Below are 11,032 nucleotides of genomic sequence, written 5' to 3'. Positions count from 1 at the left end.
TCTTTTTTGTCAATAGCTTTGACATCATGTGACCTAGTGACTCCAAACCAATTCAAAATAGTTATCCTATATGGGACTCATCAGACACACCTCTTTTTATAGTCACTATATGCACACTGTATTTTATATATATATTTTAAAGAAAATACCATATTTCCCATAAGGAATGGTCTCCTTTTTTTCAATACCTCCCAAGCCATGTGACCTAGTGACTCCAAACCAATGCAGAATATTTATCCTATATGGGACTCATCGGGCACACCTCTTTTTATGATCACTGTATGCACACTGTATTTTATATTAATATTTTAAAGAAAATACATTATTTCATATAAGAAACTGTCTCCTTTTTTTCAATACCTCCCAGGTCATGTGACCTAGTGACTCCAAACCAATGCAGAATAGTTATCCTATATGGGACTCATCGGGCACACCTCTTTTTATGATCACTGTATGCACACTGTATTTTATATGAATATTTTAAAGAAAATACATTATTTCATATAAGAAACAGTCTCCTTTTTTAAATACCTCCCAGGTCATGTGACCTAGTGACTCCAAACCAATGCAGAATAGTTATCCTATATGGGACTCATCAGACACACCTCTTTTTATAGTCACTGTATGCACACTGTATTTTATATGAATATTTTAAAGAAAATACATTTTTTCATATAAGAAACAGTCTCCTTTTTTTCAATACCTCCCAGGTCATGTGACCTAGTGACTCCAAACCAATGCAGAATAGTTATCCTATATGGGACTCATCGGGCACACCTCTTTTTATGGTCACTGTATGCACACTGTATTTTATATTAATATTTTAAAGAAAATACATTATTTCATATAAGAAACTGTCTCCTTTTTTTCAATACCTCCCAGGTCATGTGACCTAGTGACTCCAAACCAATGCAGAATAGTTATCCTATATGGGACTCATCGGGCACACCTCTTTTTATGATCACTGTATGCACACTGTATTTTATATGAATATTTTAAAGAAAATACATTATTTCATATAAGAAACAGTCTCCTTTTTTAAATACCTCCCAGGTCATGTGACCTAGTGACTCCAAACCAATGCAGAATAGTTATCCTATATGGGACTCATCAGACACACCTCTTTTTATAGTCACTGTATGCACACTGTATTTTATATGAATATTTTAAAGAAAATACATTTTTTCATATAAGAAACAGTCTCCTTTTTTTCAATACCTCCCAGGTCATGTGACCTAGTGACTCCAAACCAATGCAGAATAGTTATCCTATATGGGACTCATCGGGCACACCTCTTTTTATGGTCACTGTATGCACACTGTATTTTATATGAATATTTTAAAGAAAATACATTATTTCCCATAAGGAATGGTCTCCTTTTTTTCAATACCTCCCAAGCCATGTGACCTAGTGACTCCAAACCAATGCAGAATAGTTACCCTATATGGGACTCATCAGACACACCTCTTTCTATAACCATTGAAAGCACACTCTATTTTATATTAATATTTTAAAGAAAATACATCGTTTCCTTTAAGGAATGGTCTCCTTTTTCAATACCCCCCTCCCCCCCCCCCAAGGGAAGTGACGTAGGGACACCAAACCAATGCAGAATATCCTTTATGGGACTAATCAAACACACCTCAAATTAATATAATTTTTGCACATACTATTTTATAGTACCCATTTGTTTCCTATGGAAACTGTGTTTTCTCAATACCTTCCATATAATAGTAGATGCCAAATCATTTTTCATATTGAGGTGTGTCTGATAAGTACCCCATAGCAGAACAGTTCTGTATTGATCTGTGTTGTCTAGGACCCCTTATATGGCAGCTATTGGGCAAAAAGCTGTTTTCCATAGGAAATAAATATGATTCTTTAAAAAAATGTTATTGCTTGTTCATGCAAAATATTATTTCACATTGACATGTGTCTGATTAGTATCACATAGCAGAACAGTTCTATGTTGATCTGTGATGTCTAGTGAGAAAAAAGCTTGTGAGGTATTGAAAAAAGGAGACCATTCATGATGGCAAATAATGTATTTTCTTAAAAATATTCATATATAATACAGTGTGCATACAGTGACTATAAGAAGAGGTGTGTCTTATTAGTCCCACATAGGATAACTATTCTGCATTGGTTTGGAGTCCCTAGGTCACATGGCTTGGGAGGTATTGAAAAAAAGGAGTCTGTTTCTTATATGAAATAATGTATTTTCTTTAAAAAATTCATATAAAATACAGCGTGCATACAGTGGCTATAAAAAGAGGTGTGTCTGATGAGTCCCATATAGGATAACTATTCTGCATTGGTTTGGAGTTCCTAGGTCACATGATTTGGGAGGTATTGAAAAAAGAGAACCATTCATATATAGGATATAATGTATTTTTTTTACAAAATATTCATATAAAATACAGTGTGCATACAGTGACTATAAAAAGAGGTGTGTCTGATGAGTCCCATATAGGATAACTATTCTGCATTGGTTTGGAGTCACTAGGTCACATGATGTCAAAGCTATTGACAAAAAAGACTATGAAGGTAATTCAGAAGGTACTTTTTAGACGGTCCCTAAGGTCGGCTGGGAGCAAGTAGACAGGTCATCTGTTTGTACATTGTCTGCAAACACGGGGTGAAACTGGCCGCATAAATTTTTTTTTTTGAATATCTGTCGAATATCCGAATATCAAATATCAAACTAACTTCACCTCGGTTTTAAATGCGCCTCCTATTGGTCGAGTAAATTCTTTAATGGTAATAAATCCGGAAGGTGCTGTGAGGGTATTTTCATAGGAAAAGATATCTAGCCTCTATGACTTGGTTTATCAACCAATGTGGCATTGATTGTTGAATAGAGGTATAATCAAAAATATTCTGTTGGATAGCCTATGTGTTGTTTGAATGGAGGTATAATAACAAAACGATTTTGATTGAAGGGTCTGTGTGTGTGTGCCTATAGGCTGTAACTTCTCTGGATGGGTTATATAGGTTTCTCTCCCAGTCTCCTCTCTCCTTTGACATTCATATGAACGCTAGATATCCAATAGCACCAACGGCAGAGTAGTCCATAGCAAAGAAATATGACAGGAATTAATTTCTTGATACAATCGCTCACTGGGCAAAGTGCCCATGCAACACAGCACGGTATGGGCAGCAGGCCATCTCCACTAGTCGAACTGGGCACTAAAGCATTTTTTTGATATTTCATCATTCCAATTTAAGGAATGAGTGTTGAGAGAGTTGTGAATCAGAATCATTCCTGTATATACAGCTCTGGAAAAAAATAAGATCACTGCAAATTTTAATATGACCGTCATCTCATTCGAATGTCACTCAGCAACCGTAGGATGAAATCAGGAAAATGTGCAGTGGTCTCTTAATAAGCTGAATATTTACATACTGAATTTGTACCTATTTCTCTTGTCTAGAAATTCTGTAGATTTAGATTTAGGATTGAATGGAAGAATGTATAGGCACCTCTGCTTACTTCTTCGGTGAAACCTGTCTCTCTCCCTCCGTGCGCATCACTGAAATAACTAGATGTACCTCATAGCGGTACAAAATATGACCGCCGCTCAGTCCTGTTCATCCTCTCCCATTTGACAATTTGTCTCCATCTCTTACTACTCCAACCCCTACTCTTGCAACTTTTGCGTACGCTTGTATGTGCGTGCCTGTGTGTATGTGTGTGTGTGTGTGTGTGTGTGTGTGTGTGTTTGTGTGTGTGTGTGACTGCCTGTGTGCCTGTGTGTGTGTGCTCCTGTGTGCTTGTGCGCACACACGCGCGTGTGTGTGTGTGTGTGTGTCTAATTGTGTGGATGTGTGTGTGTGTGCATTTGGTGTGTGTAGGCCTATGTCAATTAGTCTCCATCTCCTATAGAGTCTGACCAATATGGGATTTTGACGGCTGATAACCTACCGATTTCGATATTTGAGTTATTCAAAAACTGATAACCGATATATCGGCCGATAGTCATTTTTAATACAAATTTTAACATGTAAAAATATTCTCCCATAACAAGGTTGTAATCAAGGTGGGGCATTATGTATTTGAATAGGCCTAACTATCTAGATTCCTAATGAAAGGCTCTTCATATACAGTTTAAGGAATGAAAAGATTGTATACATTGAATATATATTATAATACATTAGCCTTTAAGAAATGTGCAGTGAGCAGAATTTAGGCATGGCTGCATGTGACATTCTTCACAGATCAAAATGATAAGCCTAACAGCAATTTTGAGTTAAGGCTATATGTTACCTACCAGAGACTGTTTTTGTTGCAAATTTCATATTATGATGTATCATTCCACAAAATGGTTTATCTTCTCTCTCCGCCTTTGGACCACCATCACTTCACATTTTTAACTTGTCATGACTATTAGTTAATACAATTATATGGAGTATAACTGAACAAATGAAAAATGTTTTAGACCAATAGTGGCAAAATATTGGGCAATTTGTCTGCAACCCGCCAGCGGAACGCCAGAGAACAGATGAACAAAATGCCAGCTGATCACCAGCAGAGGCGCACCTTGTCAACAGGCAAACCAAGCAACTGCTTGGAGCCCCGAGCCGCTAGGGGGCCCCCGACCTGGTCTTAGCGCGTTTGCCGGTGGGACAAGTGAGATTTTCGTCCATAAAGATTGAATGATGTATTTTGCGTGCTCCTGTCCTGTTGTTGTACAAACAGTACATCTGTAGGCCCTATGGTATAGCCTAACAGCGGATCTGTGTTCAAAAGAGTTTAAAGAATCCGCACATATTTTGGCTACTGTGGTAAACGTCAATCGAGGGTGCAATGATGACGGATCAACATCGGAGTTTGGCATTTAGCCTACTCAATGAAGTTATAGTAGGCTAATGTTAATTGGCAGAAAGATTGAACATGGTTTGCTACATCTACGACAGTAAACTTCAGCTAGCTAGCGACAGTTACAACTAGTTAAGCAAGGAGATGGTTAACGTTTCTATGTTTGTATTAGGGCTGTCAGCCATAACATGTTAATTGCGATGCAGTAAGGACCAAGCATACACGTTAATTTTTTTAGAACCCGATTGACGCAAAGTGCGTCAAAAAACACACCCCTTCTTTGTTACATTGCTCCAGAACTGTTCATCGCAGCTAGATGAAACATTTATTGCGCGACAGAGCATAAGTGGGGCTTTCCAACGAGACTACATACTTGTCTGTACGATGAAGTATGAAAAAAAATCATGAAATTAAATCAAATTGCATCATATTTACAGTCTACTTCTCTGCGTTCACCTGCGCACCCATTACTCTCGTTTGAAATACTCGCGAACCCGTGATCGCATAGATATGGCAAGCATATCAGATGAAAGAGGAGATACAGGGCTATCCATTGGTACCATGTATATCGATCATTCTGGCTTATAAAAACAGACGAAGTGACTGCAAAATAATAACGTCATGTACACAAACCAACGCTGCACACCCATTACTCTAGTTTGAATTACCTGCGGACCCATCGGATAGATATGAAAGAGGAGACACAGAGCTATCATTTGATACATCCTTCTGGGTTATAAAACAGACGAAGTGACCGCAAAATAATAACTTCATATAGCTGGACTTACCCCACGTTTTTGTCTGTTTTTGTGGCAAAGCATGTTTATAATCCAACGCTATCGTGTGTTTGTTTCTCTATGGCAAAGCATGTTCATAATCCGGTTTTGAGATCCTAGCAAATTCCTGCATGGCATCCAATTCATATTGCCAGATTCAGGACAGTCTGCTCTACACACACATGTAAGGCAAGTCGAGCTGCCAGCTTGCAGTGGTGAGATACATGTCAAAATATAAGAATTTTTATAATACGCTTTTTGTATTTTTATTATTTAACATAATAACCTAATGGTGGTATAACATAATGGTGATAACACTTGTCGGTAGGGCCCCCTTGGAATTTTTGCTTGGGGCCCCCACAGACTCTAGAATCGCCTCTGATCACCAGTAATGCCCCCAATGGACCGACAGTGGTCCGCCAGCCTCTTGCTATTTGGGGTCCTTCCATTCAGGACCATATCGCTCGTTTTAATTTGGGACCTTGTAGTTGGAATTGTCGTTTGTTTATTCAAAGTCTCAAGTCCAAAATAGCCTGAGCTATTCCAATTATCATTTTTTTCGTCGTTTTGAATACACTGCATACCCGTGTTTGTTGGCGTGTTGTTGCAAAATCCGCGGAATCATTGTAAGCAAACTGCATACAGGGAGCCTTAATTGTTGTTGTCGAACATGATAATCATCCAAACATCTTGCATTTTGACCGTGATGATTGATTCAGTGCTGCCAAAACTCCGCTACACCCACAGTCTTTGGTCCCACCCTGGTCTTGCAGAGAAAGCCAATGTGTGCTGCTTTTACTGATATATTTAACGATACATGCATTAGGCCTACTAATCCTAACAACGTCAAACTTGGCAGCGCGCTCAACTTGGCATTGCACTTAGTCTAGTGAGTGTTTGGGAATGAAAGCTCAGTTGCTCACATTTATTTCGTGTAGACTTTTTGTGGTCTGCAACATTTTACAAAGCAGCTGACAGGGCCACCAAGGACTGTGAGCGAGTCAACAGCAGAAAACCCTAATTAGCAAGCAGAAATGCATGTCCTAGCCTAATCTGGTGCACCGTAGACAGGTGTCCTCATCAGCAAACCATCGCGAACATTAGTGTTGTGGCTAACTAACTCCTGCTCCTGTCAGTATGGTCAGAACACAATGGGATGACGAAAGAGAAAATTACAGTGTTTTTTTTTGTATAACTGCGTCTATGTTTCACAACTACACCAACAAACTAACCTCCATCACTCAACTTATGCAAACGTTCACATTATGACATCAAGCTGGTGAAAGATTAGTAGCCTGCCTACCTGCAATAAAAACCAAGCATGTCCGATAAATATTCTCAGGTTTATTTCTGGTGGACAAACTACGTAATGCCAATACTGGAAATCAGAATGTGAGCGTGTGTGCATGTGTGTGTGTGTGTGTGTTTGTGAGAGAGTGTTTGTAAGACAGTCCTGCACTTGACTTGATGGTAACTCCTCTTATTATCCTCTACCAGCGACCCTACGCTCAACACCACCATTTACAGGCCGATGAGTGTACAGTCACTACAGTCATGGATGAAATTCTACGAAACTTGGCATACCCCCAAATGAGTGATTATGGGCTAGGTTCAGGGCCGCGTTTGGGCATTGGGCAAAGGGGCTGCTGCCCCGGGCCCCGGCCACTAGGGGGCCCCGGCGCGGGACATTTAAAAAAGAAAACAAGTATCTTATCGTCACCTGTCTTTGCCCGTAACAATGCATTCTATCACAGACAACAATGACTTCGCATGAGACAATTAGGAAATATGAAAGCGGATCTCGAAAAAAGAGAGAGCTTCAGCCAGACGTTCTCAGTAAGGCGCGCCAAAACCACGGCCGTACGCACTGTGCGTATCAGCCAGGCTACTCAACAACGACAGAGAATTTCCCGTGTGCGTGTATTCACACCAAATTGGCCTAGGCTACCATAACTTCTCAACTCTGCACAGTAGCCTATTCCATTAACTGCATGCCAGTAGGCTATTTACAATTTTCTGTAAAGTAAAGTGTGTAACGTTATCAATCAACTTAATGCAGAACTATGCACGCGCGCACACCTTTTGTTTGAGCAGGAGAGATACACAGGCAGGCATGCTACAGAAGTTGTAGGCTAGCTTGTTGTTTTCTATTACTATCTATGCTGGTTATCAGCACACAATGGTATGAGCTAATTCATTAACTCGAGACTCATCATGGATATAACACGTTTTTTTAAAAAACGTAAACAGAAAGGATGGAGACAGCAAAGCGAGAGGTGTTATTTCAAATGGGCAAGCCGCAAGCACAAGGTAGGCAAGATTATTGCTTGTCAAAACGTTAGGCTAGCATTACCACTGTTCAGCCATACATACAACGTAGCCTTCGCTAGAACAAAATTAGGTAACTTTAGCCTTTATAGGGCTATACAAAGTTGTCCAAATAAATAGGTCGTTGTTAGGCGTTGTTGTTATAAAGATATTGCATGTGGATGTTATTAGCCTACTACAGTAGGCTACTTTTTAACTGACCAATGCAGGAACCTAACCAGGACAAATATTATCAAAGCGTTGAAAGTTAGGTGGGTGTGTGCTATCGCATTCATTCCTGCAGGCGCCCTGTCCACTTTTTTCAAAACGAGGATCAAAATAGTGATAAGTCCACGTCTAGGCATACTATAGTAGGGGGGCCTATGTGTCTAATTTGGGGGCCTGTGGGATTCGCATGTTAATTTTTGGAGAGTATTATATCTTTGTTCTAGGGGTTCTTAAGAGTAAAAAAAACATGTCTCCATTTTTTTTGAAGGTCTTGAAGGACCCAAATCAAAGGTCAAATTCAGAAAAGGTCAAATATGGTGTTTTGTCCATAAACCTCACATTGCTGGTATTGTAGCATAGGGTTTGGTGCCTACAAGGTGTGCAAAAGTGGGCCACATAAACAATACAACATTATAAAACATTTTTAGGCTGATGATTGATCTCTTTAACAAGAAATTGTGCCTAAAATTCTCGAAATTGTCCGCTAAAAAAATAATACTTCAATATCAATACAATCAATTCATGCCTACTGTATTAGTGTGCTTGAGTGTAGGCCTAGCCTGCTCTGTCAGTTCTTGTCTACACCCATTCAGAGCACAAAGTGCAGAGATCTCTGTTAAATCAAGTTTAATAGACTTAATAGACTAGTACCAGCTGAAGTCTGTAAGGCCTTCCGTAGCTTATGTAAGTGTGATGAAAAGAAAGGGTAAAGGATCAGATAGACAGACAGGTGTGTGTGTGTGTGTGTAAGAGAGAGAAAGAGAGACACTACCAGCATGGATGGATTATGAACTTTCAGGCCCCCTGGGCCCAGATGTATTAAGGGCCACCCACTAATTGTTGCGGGGGACATTTTTAAAAATGTATTTGATGTGATTTCCTATATTCTGGTGCATTTTGGGGATGGCCAATACTTTAATTCAATCAGATTCATAGCCTATATGTTGATATGATGTGTTGATATTGAGGCAATGATTCCATGCAATGGCTTAGGCCCCCTGACTCCTTGTCTCCCCTGGGCTTGGGCCCGGTAGGCCCATGCAGTAATCCATCCCTGTCTACCATTGACAGTTGGCTGATAGCTGGCAGTAATATAATTTAGAATATCGAATAACCTGAAGCACATAGTGCTCTGTTCTTCATGGTTGGTGTGACCTTCTAGCCTTCTACATTTGAGCAAGCACATTTTCATAGTCCATGGTGACACAGTCTAGTTAGGTTATATTCTGAGGTGTGTCTTTCTGTTAGTCAGGTGATGGCACACATATTCTAAAAGAAACAGATTTTGGGCTATGTATCCAGTGGCAGATATGTGTGGACTGGTGAATGAACCATCACTAGAGACATATGCCAAATTTCTTGTTTTTGTCCATGAGAGAGTATAGAGATGGGGATCATAGATCAGCCAACGATTACATTGTTACAGTGCAGTTATCTTACAAGAGAACAAAGCAGTTTGGCACAGGAACTGCTACAAATCCACCTGTAACAGTGAGCATCTGCAGCATGCTAAGATTCGCTACTAGAAATAATGTGAAGCAGACAGGACTCAGTATCTTCAGAAAAGACGTGGTAGACCATCTTCTGAACCTGCAGCAACACCTGCAACTGCATCAAGTACATCTAGAGGGACTTTGTACACTTGTTCAGCAGCAGCTGCTTCCAGCATAGATAAGTGCTTCTTCTGTCAGAAGCAGACAAAAGAGTGTCTTCATGAGGTGTCCTCTTTCAATGCAGGCAACCAACCAAGAACTATAAGTAATATTTTGAAGTCAATGACTTTTAACAGGTAGCCAGTATAAAGATGCTAGGATGGGGAAAATATGTTCATATTTTTTGTGTGTGTGAGCAGCTGCATTTTGAATAAAATGTTAGCTCTTTCACTGTTTTGTGAACTTTATTCAACATAGCCAGTGATTTATGCAATATTTATGGTGTTAATTATAGTGAAATATACAATTTCACAAAAATAGGGTTAAAACAGACATAATTTTTCTCCATGTTCAATGACCTCTAAAGACAGTCCAACCACTCTCCAAAAATTAACATTTCAATCCCACAGAAACCACATAGGCCCCCTGACTATTGATGTGGTTGGGCTGGGCTGTGTGCATGCGCTAGACTGCATGTTTCAATGTATTTGACGTCGTGGCTGGCTAAGGCTGCGTGTTACAGTGTATTACAGACAGCGTGTTACAATGCATCATGATGTGGCTGTGTGCGTGCGCGCCAAACTCTAGGCTACAATGTTTCATGAGTTCAGAGTTCGGGAGTTGCACATTTTAGTCTGACCTGGGTACCACTGGAAGTTTTCAAGCCTTAGTTGAAGTAATTGATGGTAATAATGTAATATTTCATGGTTGATTTTTTTATGTGCATTGCCCCATGTTTGTAGGCTACTATTTTTTTGTATGTTGGTACGATTGTGTTATTATGTTGGTTATACGGTTCCACCATATAAATGCAAATTTCATTTTTACATTATGTTTGTCATAGGCCTCTGCCCCGGGCCCCAGATGACCTTAACCTGGCCCTGGCTAGGTTGAAGTGGGCCCTTGAGACCAACATACCATCCTCGGTGCCATGGTAGTTATGTAGGTGTTATCGAGAGGCCCAGCACAGGGGGTGGAGTGGACCAAACAAAATGTTTCCGTAAAAGTCTAGTGGGGCTATATGCCCACCAAATTTCACGTGCCCCGGTGTTTCGGTCAAAGATTCATTTTTGGTCAACGATACCCAAGACTCCGCTTTAACCCTCTCTGTTTCGGTGTCCCGTGTATCGTTGACCAAAAATTCAGGAAGTAGATGATGAAAACAAAAAATAAAACTCTGACAATCCCTATATGACCAATAAAGCAATATGACCAATAAAGCAATAAAGCCTGTTTTCTGATTGACCATC

This window comes from Alosa pseudoharengus, unplaced genomic scaffold (genome assembly GCF_046254945.1).
Source record: "Alosa pseudoharengus isolate Yale_2024_CS ecotype anadromous, Long Island Sound unplaced genomic scaffold, YU_APseudo_1.1 YU_APseudo_1.1_scf_2, whole genome shotgun sequence".
NCBI lineage: Eukaryota > Metazoa > Chordata > Actinopteri > Clupeiformes > Clupeidae > Alosa > Alosa pseudoharengus.
This window is presented reverse-complemented; position numbering follows the sequence as displayed.